Genomic DNA, 12948 nt, shown 5'->3' on the forward strand with positions numbered 1-12948 from the left:
AAATCTTGAAAATTGCAATTCTAACCCAAAAATTTCCCAAAGTCGACTCCTAAATCCAGCTCAAGTAGTACATGCAGTCTATTCTCCTCTAAGTTCTTCATTAATCCTATCAAGTCCACTACCCATCATGCATTTAACATTTTAAATGCAGCATACAACTAATATTTATATCATGCATCATAAAAGTATTTAAAAGAATTTTAGCATATAAAATATAAAGCAGTAAAAACTCACATATTTGATGTGTGACTTCTTGAGCTTCTCGAAGTGACAGTACACAACCCTTTGGGAAAAAACTTGGCTCTGATACCAACTGAAATGACTCCGATTTTTTTTACTAATCATAAACTCGAAAATACTATCTAAATAAAATAACTTAACATAATCAACAATCATAATAATTTAACAATTGAAATATCAAGTGCATAAAATAAATCCTAGATCATCAACTAACCAAAATCCTAATCGACATTTAAAAGATCAACTAACAATAAAATAAAGCATAAAATATCTCTAATAAAAATCATTAACATAATCTTTAAATTCTTAATCTAATAAGCTAGTGCAGAAACATAAATGCCCTCGGGTGTGTACTGTTGCACTCGATCCACTCAATCGTCAGCACCTCCCATAAATCATCACATCCTGCATCATACAAACCTAATGAGTCTAAAGACTCAGCACATTCTAAAATGGCTAGCAAATAATACATATACATTCACATACGTTTAAAAATCATGTTTTTATTTAAAATAATCTTTTGAACATAAATAAACCATTTAAAATCATTTAATCATAAATCATTTAGAAATAACTTTTGAGCATAAATAAATCATTTTAAAAATAACTTTAAGCATAAATAAATCATTTAAAAATCATCATCATAAATCTTATATCATAAATCATTTTTATCATAAGCTTTCAATCATATATCATTTTGCTTTGATACTTGAAAGTGATTAGCTTTTATCATTCGGTCTGCTGATCGATTTTCAGCTCCACATGGCCTATGAGGGTGTGCACAAGACTCCACCATGGAAATACGATCATCGGGGTTCTCTCGGGAGCCTTCTCCCATAGACGGATTTCCTCTGGGACCTTTTCCCACAAATGGGTTCCCTCTAGGGTCATTTCCCGTAGATAGGCTCCCCCTGGGGTCTTTTCCCCTCACGACATCCCCATAAAATTGTAAGTTCACCGTCCTCAACATAAACGGATCCCCTACAAATCATATATCATATGTCACAGTCAATTCACATCTCTCAAAATATTTTTCTTTTCTTTTAAAATCATAAAATATCATAATTTCCAAAAATATCATTTAAACAGTAAAAATTGCACAACTTTACAATAAATCATAAAAATACATATTATCATCAAAATTATCATTTTAAATCATATAGTATCATTTAACATGCATTATAATCCTTCGGGATACTGTCAAACTTTTACGTATTTTCCTAAGTGTAAAATTACCGTTTTGCCCCTTGGACATAAAAATTCTCAAATTTATCTTTTTCTCACTTTTAATGACATGAGATTATTCAAAATAATTATTTAAGATTAAATGTAATTTTTCATAATTTTATCCCGTTTAAAACTAGGCGTTTCAATTAATTCTTAAATTAACGTTTCGTGAGGTGATTAAATCCCAGATAAATCCAAAACTCCATATTTTGATTCCAAATTTTAAAATAACATTTTATTATTTATTCTACCCTTAGGAGGCATGAACCATACCCGTGGACCCATGGTTCCAATTTTTGTCTTATTAAATTCGAAATATGACCCCTTATCGAACCACCCGAGCCATCTCCTCCTATTGAACCACCCGAGCCATCTCCCAATTTACTCGAGCCATTTTTGAGCCACCTCGAGCCAAACCCGAGCCAACCCACCTAGGCACCCTCCTGATCAACCCTGACCCATAGAACGTAGCCCTAGCTCGCTCAAACCCTGCTGGAAACTGACCCAATTGCATGCATGTGTGCGTGTGAGGTGTTCTAGTTGAACTAGGACTCCTAGCTAGCCTAGGACTCTCCAACTGAGCCACTACTGATCCCACCCGATCCTAACCATCCTTGGACCATGCCTAGACCCAACTCAGACCAGCCCAAGCCCCTGAACCCAAGTAGCGAGCCACCTGAATTCAGAGCACCACTTGCACGCCCTTGGTTTCTCTCACGATCTTTCGAGCCAGCGGCTAGCCCAACCACTCCAGCCCCTGACCCAGCCCTTGTCCATCACCCTTGGATCCTGAAGGACCTACCCTGAGCCACCCAGCCCCAGCAGCAAGCCCTCTTGGCTGCTGTCACCCTCACCAGGTCGCACGAGGAGTCCCTACTCCATGGGACTCCTCCAAAGATGCGCGCGAGGGGTACTCCTTCCTGACCCTGACCCACGTCCAACACGAGCCCTCCTTGAGACCTGGTCGAACTTCTAAGCCCCATGCATAGTAATCGAGCCACATGCATCTAGCACCAATCAACACAAAACTCACGGACCTTTGTGATTCTTTGCCCACGGTTCCAGCTTAGTTTTCTCAATTATTTTGTCATGTTTTGGCTATAAATCATTCTTATTTTGTCATGTTTTGGCATGTTAACCCTTGGATTCATAACGTTTTTCGAATAAACATAAAATCGTTAAAACTTTGAAAAAACGTATCCTACCGTAAAATAAACGAACACCAATATTTTTCATGGATAATGAATAAACACACACATATTATGATTTGTATGATGTTTAAAAGAGTTTAGGAACGTGCCTTTGCGTTTATAACGCTCGAATATACGATCGTTGGCGAGGGTGCGACGTTGGACGACCTGACGACGAAGAACACAAGCCCTTTCTTTCCTCCTATTTTCGAAAATTTTTGTGCGCTTGAGAGTGAATTTTCGGATGTTACTAGGGCTGATTATGGTGTTTTTGAAAGCTTGGTAACTTATTTATAAATAAATTAATATGCTAATGGGCTTTGGTTTTGGGCTTGCAAGTTTAAGGGTAATTGGGCCTACTTAAATTAATTAAATTTGGCCCAATAATACTTATTTAATTAAATGATAAAATTTTATAAAATAAGTTTTCCAAAAATAATATTTTTGATTTTTTAAAACTCCTTGTTTGCCCTAAACCAGCTTCCCCGGAAAAATCGAGCTCGACTCGTAAAATAATTCGAACTCCAACATTTTTAGGGAAATTAAATCATATTAGGAAGCCTTGTCGTTATTTAATGAAAAATAAAATTCTTGTTTTGGTCGTCTCCGGTCTCCTTTCCCCTGCCTATTATCGAATATTCCGGTAAAATCCTTAATTTCATGTAAACATGTCATATTATCATTTAATCATGCAATCATGCATTTAATCATATAATAAATATCATGCTAGCATTTAAAATCAATTAAATAAAACAATCAAGCAATTAAAACAATTTTGCATGCATGCAGTTTACGTAGGTTAGTTTTTCGGATGTTACAAGAACTCTTCTACCAATCTCTCTCAAGCCACACGAAAGACTCACACGAAAAGCTCCCACAAAAACGACTCTTTTCTCTCCAACTCACCCTTTGTAGCCGTGAGTCCCTCCATATTTATATCCAATGCTTTACCTAAAAATAATTACATAAAAGATTCTTAGAAAATATGAAAACAAGATTTTCATTAGGGATAAAATTCTTTTTAACAAGGATAACATATCTTAGAAATAAAAATCATATTAAAAATAAATTCTATAATATTTAGAGATAAATAAAGCAAGATATTATCATCTAAAAATAAATCAAACAAAATCTTATAATCTAGAGACAAAATCTTAAATTGATATTATCAATTTAGCAAAAATAAATAAGGAATAATATATTCCTTTCATGGTCTTTATCCAAAAAGCATCATACAAATAGAGATATCACTCCATTTTATTAACTCATGATCTTATTCTTGACTTTGGTTGTATTCCAACTAACTTTAATAATATTCATCACCAGTTTTGGGCACAAAATTACTGCTTAAGTTTGTAAAAGGTTATTACTTATTCAAAGCTAATATCATATTTGACTAAATATTTACAAAAAACTGAAGTCCTTTAAAAATTGGGTTTGAAGCGGGTCCCTCACATGTTTGACGAATTAATTTATGGTGTCATTTTTAAATGTGACTCAAGTGGAAATTATGTATCGGCCATACTCTCGTGTGAATGTGCCAACATAGTTTTAATCTCCAAAGAAAGGAAATTAATTAGATAAAATACTAAATAATTTGCATGCATGAAATTTAAGTCATGATTGAGTATAACAATTTGGATACATAAATAATAATAATAATAATAATAATAATAATAATAATGGTAGGACGGTTTGTTAGGATCAGGAAAGAGTTTAGAGGGGGAGAGTGAATGAACTCTTTCAAATTTTCTGAATTAAAATAAGTTTTTCAAGCGTTTTTAGGCGGTTGAAAATTTTTTCTCAAACGGTTGGAAACTTGAACCACTAATGAGTGCGGAAAACGGTTCACAATTTTCAACGACAGTTCAAACACTTTTGGCAAACTTAATAAATTGCGGTTAAAAAAGTAAGAGCTTGCGATAAGTAAATAACATAAGATTTTTATGGATGTTCAGAGATTGAATACTCCTACGTCACCCCTTCTTCCTTTTTCAGGAAGGATTCCACTAAAAGACTTTGGCTCTACAACGTATTTGCAACAGCCCACTCCAATCAGGATTTATCACACTGCCTGTATTGGAACTCTTAGTGATCACTTTACACTTCTGGATATTAAGAACTCTCAGTTCACCAGATAACAAGACTTGATCTAATAACCAAAAGGTTAGTGATGAGAATAGACGGTTTGGTGTGAGTAGCACGAAAAGGATCCTAAGATGATCAAATGATTTTCTATTGGAAGCGTGTTGATTAAGCGAAGAAGTATGTAAACTTTTAGGAGCGCTCGAAAATCTTTTCAAGTATGCAAGCAAGCTGTTATGATTCGATTGTGAGCTGAAAAGACGCCTTTCTGCTAGCACACTCTTCCGTTAATATACACGATTTTCTTAACGGTCGGGAAGGACATAGCAACATTAACCTGATTCTCTGAACAGATGAGTCGCTGTCATCTTTATGAGCATTAAATGTTCTTTAATGAACGCATTTAATTTTCCTTTTGCTCAGCACCGTTCTGAAGTGCTATTCTTGAGGAGTTCCTTTTATAGTAACTGTATTTAGCATCAGAACATGCAGTCTATACTTGGTCTCTCTTCTTTGGGATATGATCATAAATGCGGATCAATCTTGGAGCAGATGTATATACGTTGACTTCAAGATGGTGTAATACTTTGAATGTATTAAACCGGTCAGAGAATGTCTTTGAGCAATAAATAGTCCTTTAAATGATCCGGTTCTGAAAATCGGTTGAAACTCCTTTTAGCTTTGGTCGGTTAGAAAGATAAGCCATTATTTGAGCTGGACGGTTGAACTGATATATGACACATATATGAACCGCAGAGCTATTTTGTTTTTGTCATACGCCAAAATTCTTGGGAATAATATTTTCTTCAACAATTTCCCCCTTTTTGGTGATGACAAAACCCAGCTGGAAGACTATTCAACTTAGTATTTTAAGGAGATTGAAAGGAGCGAAAGAGTTGTATTTCATTAAGTGAATGAAATTACAATGTTCAAAGTATCTCACAATTGTTTGAGATGACTAATTTCCCTTCTTTGAACCTGAGCTTTGTTCCCCAACTTTAGTTTTGTCTACCTTTTATCTTGAATCACGTAATTCCTTCATTACAGATAGTTCTGCTTCTTGAATTTCCTTTTGCCGCTCTCTTTCCCCCTTTTTGACATCACCGTGAACAAGGAAAGTCATAATTTCTGCAAGCTGAGCACCTTGGGCATCGAAGCGTTGTTCTAGATTTGCCTGAAGACGAGTCATTTGCTCCGAAAGGCCAAGGCACATGTTGAGATGTTTAGAGTTGTGTTTGGCTTGCTTGATAGAGAAACTTGTTTCAATTGAGGAAATATCAGTGCGAAGAGCCGACTTTACTAATTGAAAGTCCTTTTGTAGATCAGATTGTCTGTGATTGAGCGCCAGAATTGATTGATCCATAGTGATCAATCGTGCCAGAATTCGCTGTTGACAGCTTTCTTCTAGAACTTCTTCTTGAGATACCTGTTCTTCAAGTTTGTCTTCTCCAGATAATAAGTTGTGCTCGAGAGAGACCAATTGAGAGGAAGGCAGCTTTTCAGCAATTTGTAACGGTTCTGGCTCATGTAGTTCAGCTGTAATATTCTCAATGATTTGATCAATATCCTCAGTGGAGGCAGAGCTTTTAGAGCCGGTTTCAGTTGGTGCCTCAGGCTGAGCTGGCGTTGTATGAAATTCCTTGGGGGATGTCAACAGCTGTTCTGAAGGAGCTGTTGAATCATCCTTGGTGGGATCGATCGGTGAAAAGACTGTTTGATCTTGAAAAATGACAGCTTTATCAAATTCAGATAAAAACTTTTCTGCCTCATCAATGAAAACAATTTGAGTAGCTGAGGGATCAAGTTGAGGCAGTTGGATAGACTGATCCATGGCAGAGATTGTTCGAGACTCAGATGGAATGTCGGTGGTAATCTGACGACTCTGTGTTTCAGCACTTGGAAGATCTTCAGCCGTGATTTTCGTTGTAGAAAGAGGCACAGTGGTTTCTTCATCACCCGGTTGAGCTGTCATGGTAAGTACTGGTGAAGAAGGTTTAGTGATTGTACCAGGAGAAATAGATGAGGAATCTTTTTTAGTAAGGATGGCTTGAAACTGTTCGGAGCTCAGATCTTCATGAATGTCCATCAGAGAGTCTAACTTTGTTTGATCTGGGACAGCTGGGAGATTAAGATCCTGTCGCATTTGAGCGACTCTCATAGCCAATGACAACGCGTCCATCTCAAGTTGAGAGATGACTGTCGAATCATCCTTGGTTGTAGGACAAAAAGGGTCAAAATTATTTCTTTTCAACTGTATGATGATTCGGAGAGTGCTTTCTTTCATTTGAAGTTCTAGAAAGTCTCGTCGTTGAAGAGCGGTTTGAATATCAGCCGTTACTGTCAATTCCAAAATGGATTGCTCCAGCTTAGCAGATGCTTTTATTTTGCCGGTTTCAAGTAGCGAATCAAAAGTGACAGCAGTCCGATATTTAACCCATCTGTCAAACATCTTTATCTTTTTCTGGACAAACCTCATTTACAGGCTCGCTTGCGAGTACTATGGCCGTATGAACTGCATTGTTTTGAGGTGGATTTTCAATCACCACCTGTTTTCCCTTATCTGAGGAGAGAATAATGGGAAGTCCAGAGTAAGATGACTCAATCTCTGGTTCTCTAATTTGAATCCCTTTCAACTTAGTGAATGAGATTGCAGGGATTGGGGCACGAACGAGTGGTGTAGAAAGATGTTTGACCAATCTTATCTTTAATGGTTGTGCAGTTATCTTTTTCTTAAAAACTTGAGCAACTGGAACGTCATCTTCGGACTCATCATCGGAGCTTGTTTTTAGAACTAGCTTCCTCTTGGTTTCTTTGACGATTGAAACGGTTTTGGATGATTTCTTTTGTTTTACAAAATCTTCCCCAGTTTCAGTCTTGATGGAGACCAGCTCCTCAGCCGGTCGATTCTTTTGGATAAATTTTTCAACCGATACCCAGTTGAAGAGCTTAGTTTTGCCAACTTCAATCATATCAACCGGTTGAACTCCGGCATCAATCAGCATATGGCAGATTTGAACCGCAAAACCTTGCGATTGGCTTTCTTTGTTGATCATGGCCACCAATATTCTGAAGAGAACGTCAGACCAGTTAACTTGCAATTTGGATGAGATAGTGGCCATAACAAGAAATTTTTCCAAAGTGATTTTATCATAAGCACCGGCTTTGGCAAGTAGTCCTTTGGCGATGATATCTGCTAGCAGTCTGTATTCAATCTTTAAGTCGTGTTTTTGACAAGTTGGATGTGAAATTGGAGAGTCTGTGTCTGAGAAAGCACTACGCCAGATATCAATATTTCCATTAGGCAGTGTAGAGAAATCAGTTACTCCTTCTGTGGGTAAGCTGAAAAATTCAGTAAACATCTTCTGTGTGAACAGAAGTTTTTTGTTTTTGACGACACAAATAACTTCTCCGTTCTTCATGTGCACAGACTCAAAGAATTCCTTCAGCAGTATGTCGGAATATTTATAGCTGTAGCCCAGAAAGGAGCGAAGCCCAGAATGTTCTATTGTGCGAAACATGGCTTGCATCGATTTCTTGGGCATGGCAAATATTGACGTGAAGTTAACATCTATTGTGTTCTGAGCAATGGAGGCTGCCATTTTCTTGATATACCGAGGGGGTTTGAATTCAACACCTGCAAGTTAGATGAGAATGCGATGGAGTTGCAATAGCAAGGTAAGCTTAGCGAGGTTGCAAATGTAGAGTATGTATGTGCGGTTCAGATATTCACCAGTCAGTCCACGTGGAGGACTGTTAGTGGAGAGAATTTTGTAATAATTTTTTTTTTAGAGAAATTTGAGCGGCGGTAAAATAATTAATTTGAAATTTCAAAAGTAAAAATAGTCACGTCAGTCAAAAGCAGTCGAAAAGTTTGAGTAATTTTTACGCAATGACGTGGAAGTATCTCGCCCAAGTAAAATGAACCCTATGCGTAATGTAGTTAAGAGGAAACGGTTGGGAAGTCTATTTAATTAATGACTTAACCATTTTTTCCCCTAAACAGGTGGATTGAAGACTAATCCTGGATAATGAATCGTCGATGGCTTAGACAGAAAGCCTCTTTAAATCCTAGTGTCTGTCAATATGAGAGAGAGACCCTTCAATCACTTTATCTATAAAGACAGGTAGAGGGGTTAGTTTTACACACAACAATTATCAAAATGGAGAAAGCAGACAGTTCAAGTGAGCCAGATCTTGTGAAAGAATTTATGGAGTCGATGTTAGCTTCCTGCAAGGTTGCTCTTGAAGATAACGTTTTTGAGAAAACGCTGGTAGTCTGGACAAAGGTCTAAGAGCTTCGGTTCTCCATTGATGGAGGACTAGGTGTTACTGCTAAAGAGATGTCACTTCTGAAGAAATATCAGCGACTCTTTTATGTTGCTGATTCATCATACGTCTTCTCTGATGATGGCGTTTACCTCCTTCATGCTCTTAAAAGAGCAGAGGACTGAGGAAGATTGCTTCCTCAGATGACTTTTTACGTACCTCCACCGGCAAGCTGACCGCTTGGTTGCGCAACTGGTTGAGGGCAGTAGAAGATGAAGTTAGGGATGTACAATGCCGTCTGTTTGTTCAATAAAATATTTCTATTTTGTATTACCGACTTTCTTGTTTATTTCCTGCAATACAAACTAAACACACACAGAACTAAATACATCAAGATAAATCAATTAATCCAAGCATATTACGAAAATGAGAGAACTTAGCCTCTGGTAATGGTTTTGTGAAAATATCGGCAGTTTGTTGATCCGTATGAACATATTCAAGCCGTATTTCTTTCTTCATGACATGTTCTCGGATGAAGTGATGTCTGATATCAATATGTTTTGTCCGAGAGTACATAACTGGGTTGCATGTGATTTCTATTGCGCTGGTGTTATCGCAGAAAATGGGTGATTCACTAGCTTGAATGCCATAATCTTTTAAGTGTTGTTGTATCCAAAGCATCTGAGCACAAGCAACTTCCAGCCGAAAGGTATTACGCTTCAGCGGTTGATGCAGCAATTGACGTTTGTTTCTTACTGAGCCATGATATCAACCGTTCGCCTAAAAATTGACATGAACCGCTCGTACTTTTTCTGTCGACCTTGCACCCAGCATAATCTGCATCTGAGTACACTACAAGATTAAGACTTGAATCTTTGGGATACCAAAGACCCACATTAGCAGTTCCTTAGCAGTTCCTTTAAGATATTTAAGGATACGTTTAGAGGCAATAAAATGAGTGTACATTTTAAGATAAAATGGCAGTCAAATATAGCAAAGAACCTATTAACCCTCTGTACATTTTTGTGTCCACAGAGATTTCCCCCTTCATCTTTATCCAGTTTAATTGATGAGCTCATTGGGGTCGAGGCTTGAGAGAAATTTTCCATGCCAAATTTCTTTAGCATATCTCGAGTGTATTTGGCTTGATTTATAAATATACCATTTTCGGACTGCTTGACTTGCAGTCCTAAAAAGTAATTTAATTCGCCCATCATGCTCATCTCAAATTGCTCCTGCATCATCTTAGAGAATCTCTCACATAGCTTAGGGTTAGTTGATCCAAAAATAATATCGTCCATATATATTTGTACAAACAATGAATGATCATTTTTTGAGAATGTAAACAATATTTTATCAACCGTTCCAATTGAGAAACCATGCTCAAGCAAAAATTTGGTTGATGTGTCATACCATGCTCTCGGTGCCTGCTTAAGTCCAGACAGAGCTTTGTCCAGTTTGTAAACATAATTAGGAAAAGTGTGATTAATAAAGCCAGGTGGTTGTTCTACATGAACTACCTCATTTAATAATCCATTCAAAAATGCAGATTTAACATCCATTTGATATAGTTTGAAATTTTTAAATGCTGCAAATGCCAGAAATACTCTTATAGCTTCTAACCTAGCGAAAGGGGCAAAGGATTCATCAAAGTCTATACCTTCTTCTTGTCTATAGCCCTGAGCTACAAGTCTAGCCTTGTTTCTTATAATCAAACCGTTTTCATCCATTTTGTTTCTGAATACCCATCTAGTTCCAATCACATGAGTGTTATTAGGCCGAGGGACTAGATGCCAGACTTTACTTCTTTCAAACTGATTAAGTTTTCTTGCATGGCCTCTATCCAATTTGAGTCAAGTAATGCATCATCAATTTTCTTAGGTTCTATCTGAGAAACAAATGCAGCATGCATAACTTCATTTATCATGTGATTTCTAGTTCTAAGAGGAGCAGTAGGGTTACCGATGACCAGCTCAAGTGGATGATCCTTTTTCCACTGGAGACATGGTCCATATGGATTTAGTTCGGTAGGTTGAATAATTCCTTCTTCTTGCTCCAGTGCTACTTGCATCTGCGTTTATTGGATGTCCTCTGGTTCGTTCACCTGTTGAGTTTGTTCTTCAGCGGTTGGATTACTTTTGATGTGATTCCCCCTATTTTTCTCATATCTACTTCATCATCACTGCTTGCTTCAAGGTTAGTTGCATCAAGATTATTTATTAAATCATGTATACTGTTACTATTGTTGTCATGACATATAGATGATTCATCAAATACAATGTATATAGATTCTTCAACGGTGAGAGTTCTTTGGTTATAAACCCTGTATGCTTTGCTCACTGGTGAATATCCTAAAAAGGTGCCATTATCAGCTTTAACATCAAAAGCGGTGAGATGTGTTTTGCCATTAATGTGAATGAAACACTTACAACCAAAGATGCAAAAGTATCCAACTTCTGGCTGCTTGTCGGTCCAAATTTCATATGGAGTTTTCTCATGATTCTTATTGATCATGGACCGGTTTTGAGTATAACAGGCTGTGTTGATGGCTTCAGCCCAAAATCTTTGTGAGATACCAGATTCGGTTAGCATGGTTCTAGCTGCTTCCTTCAATGTGCGGTTTCTTCTTTCAGCTACTCCGTTTTGTTGAGGTGATCTTGCTGCTGATAATTCATGTTTTATGCCATGATCTTCAAGATAGGATGACATGAATCGGTTTATAAATTCAGTTCCTCTATCACTCCTGATTCTGTCAACTGCTTCACTTTTCTCGTTTTGAAGTCTTTTGAGCAGCTTGATTATTTGATCAACGATTTGGTCTTTGGAGTTTAGAAATGTTACCCATGTAAATCTGGAGAAATCATCAATTACTACGAGAGTGTATTTCTTTCCCCCTAAGCTTGTTACGGGTATTGGTCCGAACAAGTCTATATGAAGAAGTTCCAGGCATCTTGCTGATGAGTTTCTTCGTTTACTTTTGAATGTTGACCGGACATGTTTACCTAACTGACAAGCATTGCAAATTCTATCTTTGGCAAAATCAATGTTAGGCAATCCAGGTACTAATTTGAGTTTGCTGATAGTAGCAATAGATTTGAAATTTAGATGATTGATTCGCTTATGCCAAAGCCAATTTTTATTTCCATTTAAGGCGACAAAACAAGTAGGTGCGCTAAGACAGTCATCATTCCATTTAACTTTTTATGTATTTTGCTCTCTATGACCAGTTAACATGATATTACCTGCAACGGTTTTGACAGTACATATGAGTTTTTGAAATTCTACGGTGTAACCACTGTCACATAGTTGGCTTATACTTATCAGATTATAACTTAGATTTTCTACAAGAAGTACATCTCTAATAATAATTTTGCCGTGGATAATCTTACCCTTACCAACTGCTTTACCTTTAGAATTGTCATCGAAGGTGATTGTTTGACCTTTGTAGATGATTACTTCTGACATGAGATCTTTGTTTCCAATCATGTGTCTAGAACAGCCACTATCCAGGAACCAGATTGATTCCTCCAGGTTCTTCTTTTTAGACACCTAACATTATTGAAAAGAGACATTGGTACCCTTCCCTATTTGGGTCATGAGCTTATTAGACCCTTAGGGATCCACACTTGAATTATCCTGAAGGATTTTTCATGATGTGTCCTAAGGAGAGAGCTGTTATGTGCATAATCAGGTGGTGTATGCAGTGTCTTTTTCTTTCCAGTATGTTGTTTAGACCATCTGTCATTGTCACTCAACCGGTATCTCTTTTGAACAGGTCAGCTATTGTGGTAATGGTTCGGTCTAGTTTTTGAATGATTTCCGGTTGACCCTGACTTTCTGTTGGCCCAACCTAAACCGTTGTGAACGGTTGTATTAGGCCTGCGTCTGAGCCATGATCGGTTGGTTTTAGCATTCTCAATTTCGACGTATCCTAAAACAC

The sequence above is a fragment of the Primulina tabacum genome, chromosome 1 (genome assembly GCF_025594145.1).
Source record: "Primulina tabacum isolate GXHZ01 chromosome 1, ASM2559414v2, whole genome shotgun sequence".
NCBI lineage: Eukaryota > Viridiplantae > Streptophyta > Magnoliopsida > Lamiales > Gesneriaceae > Primulina > Primulina tabacum.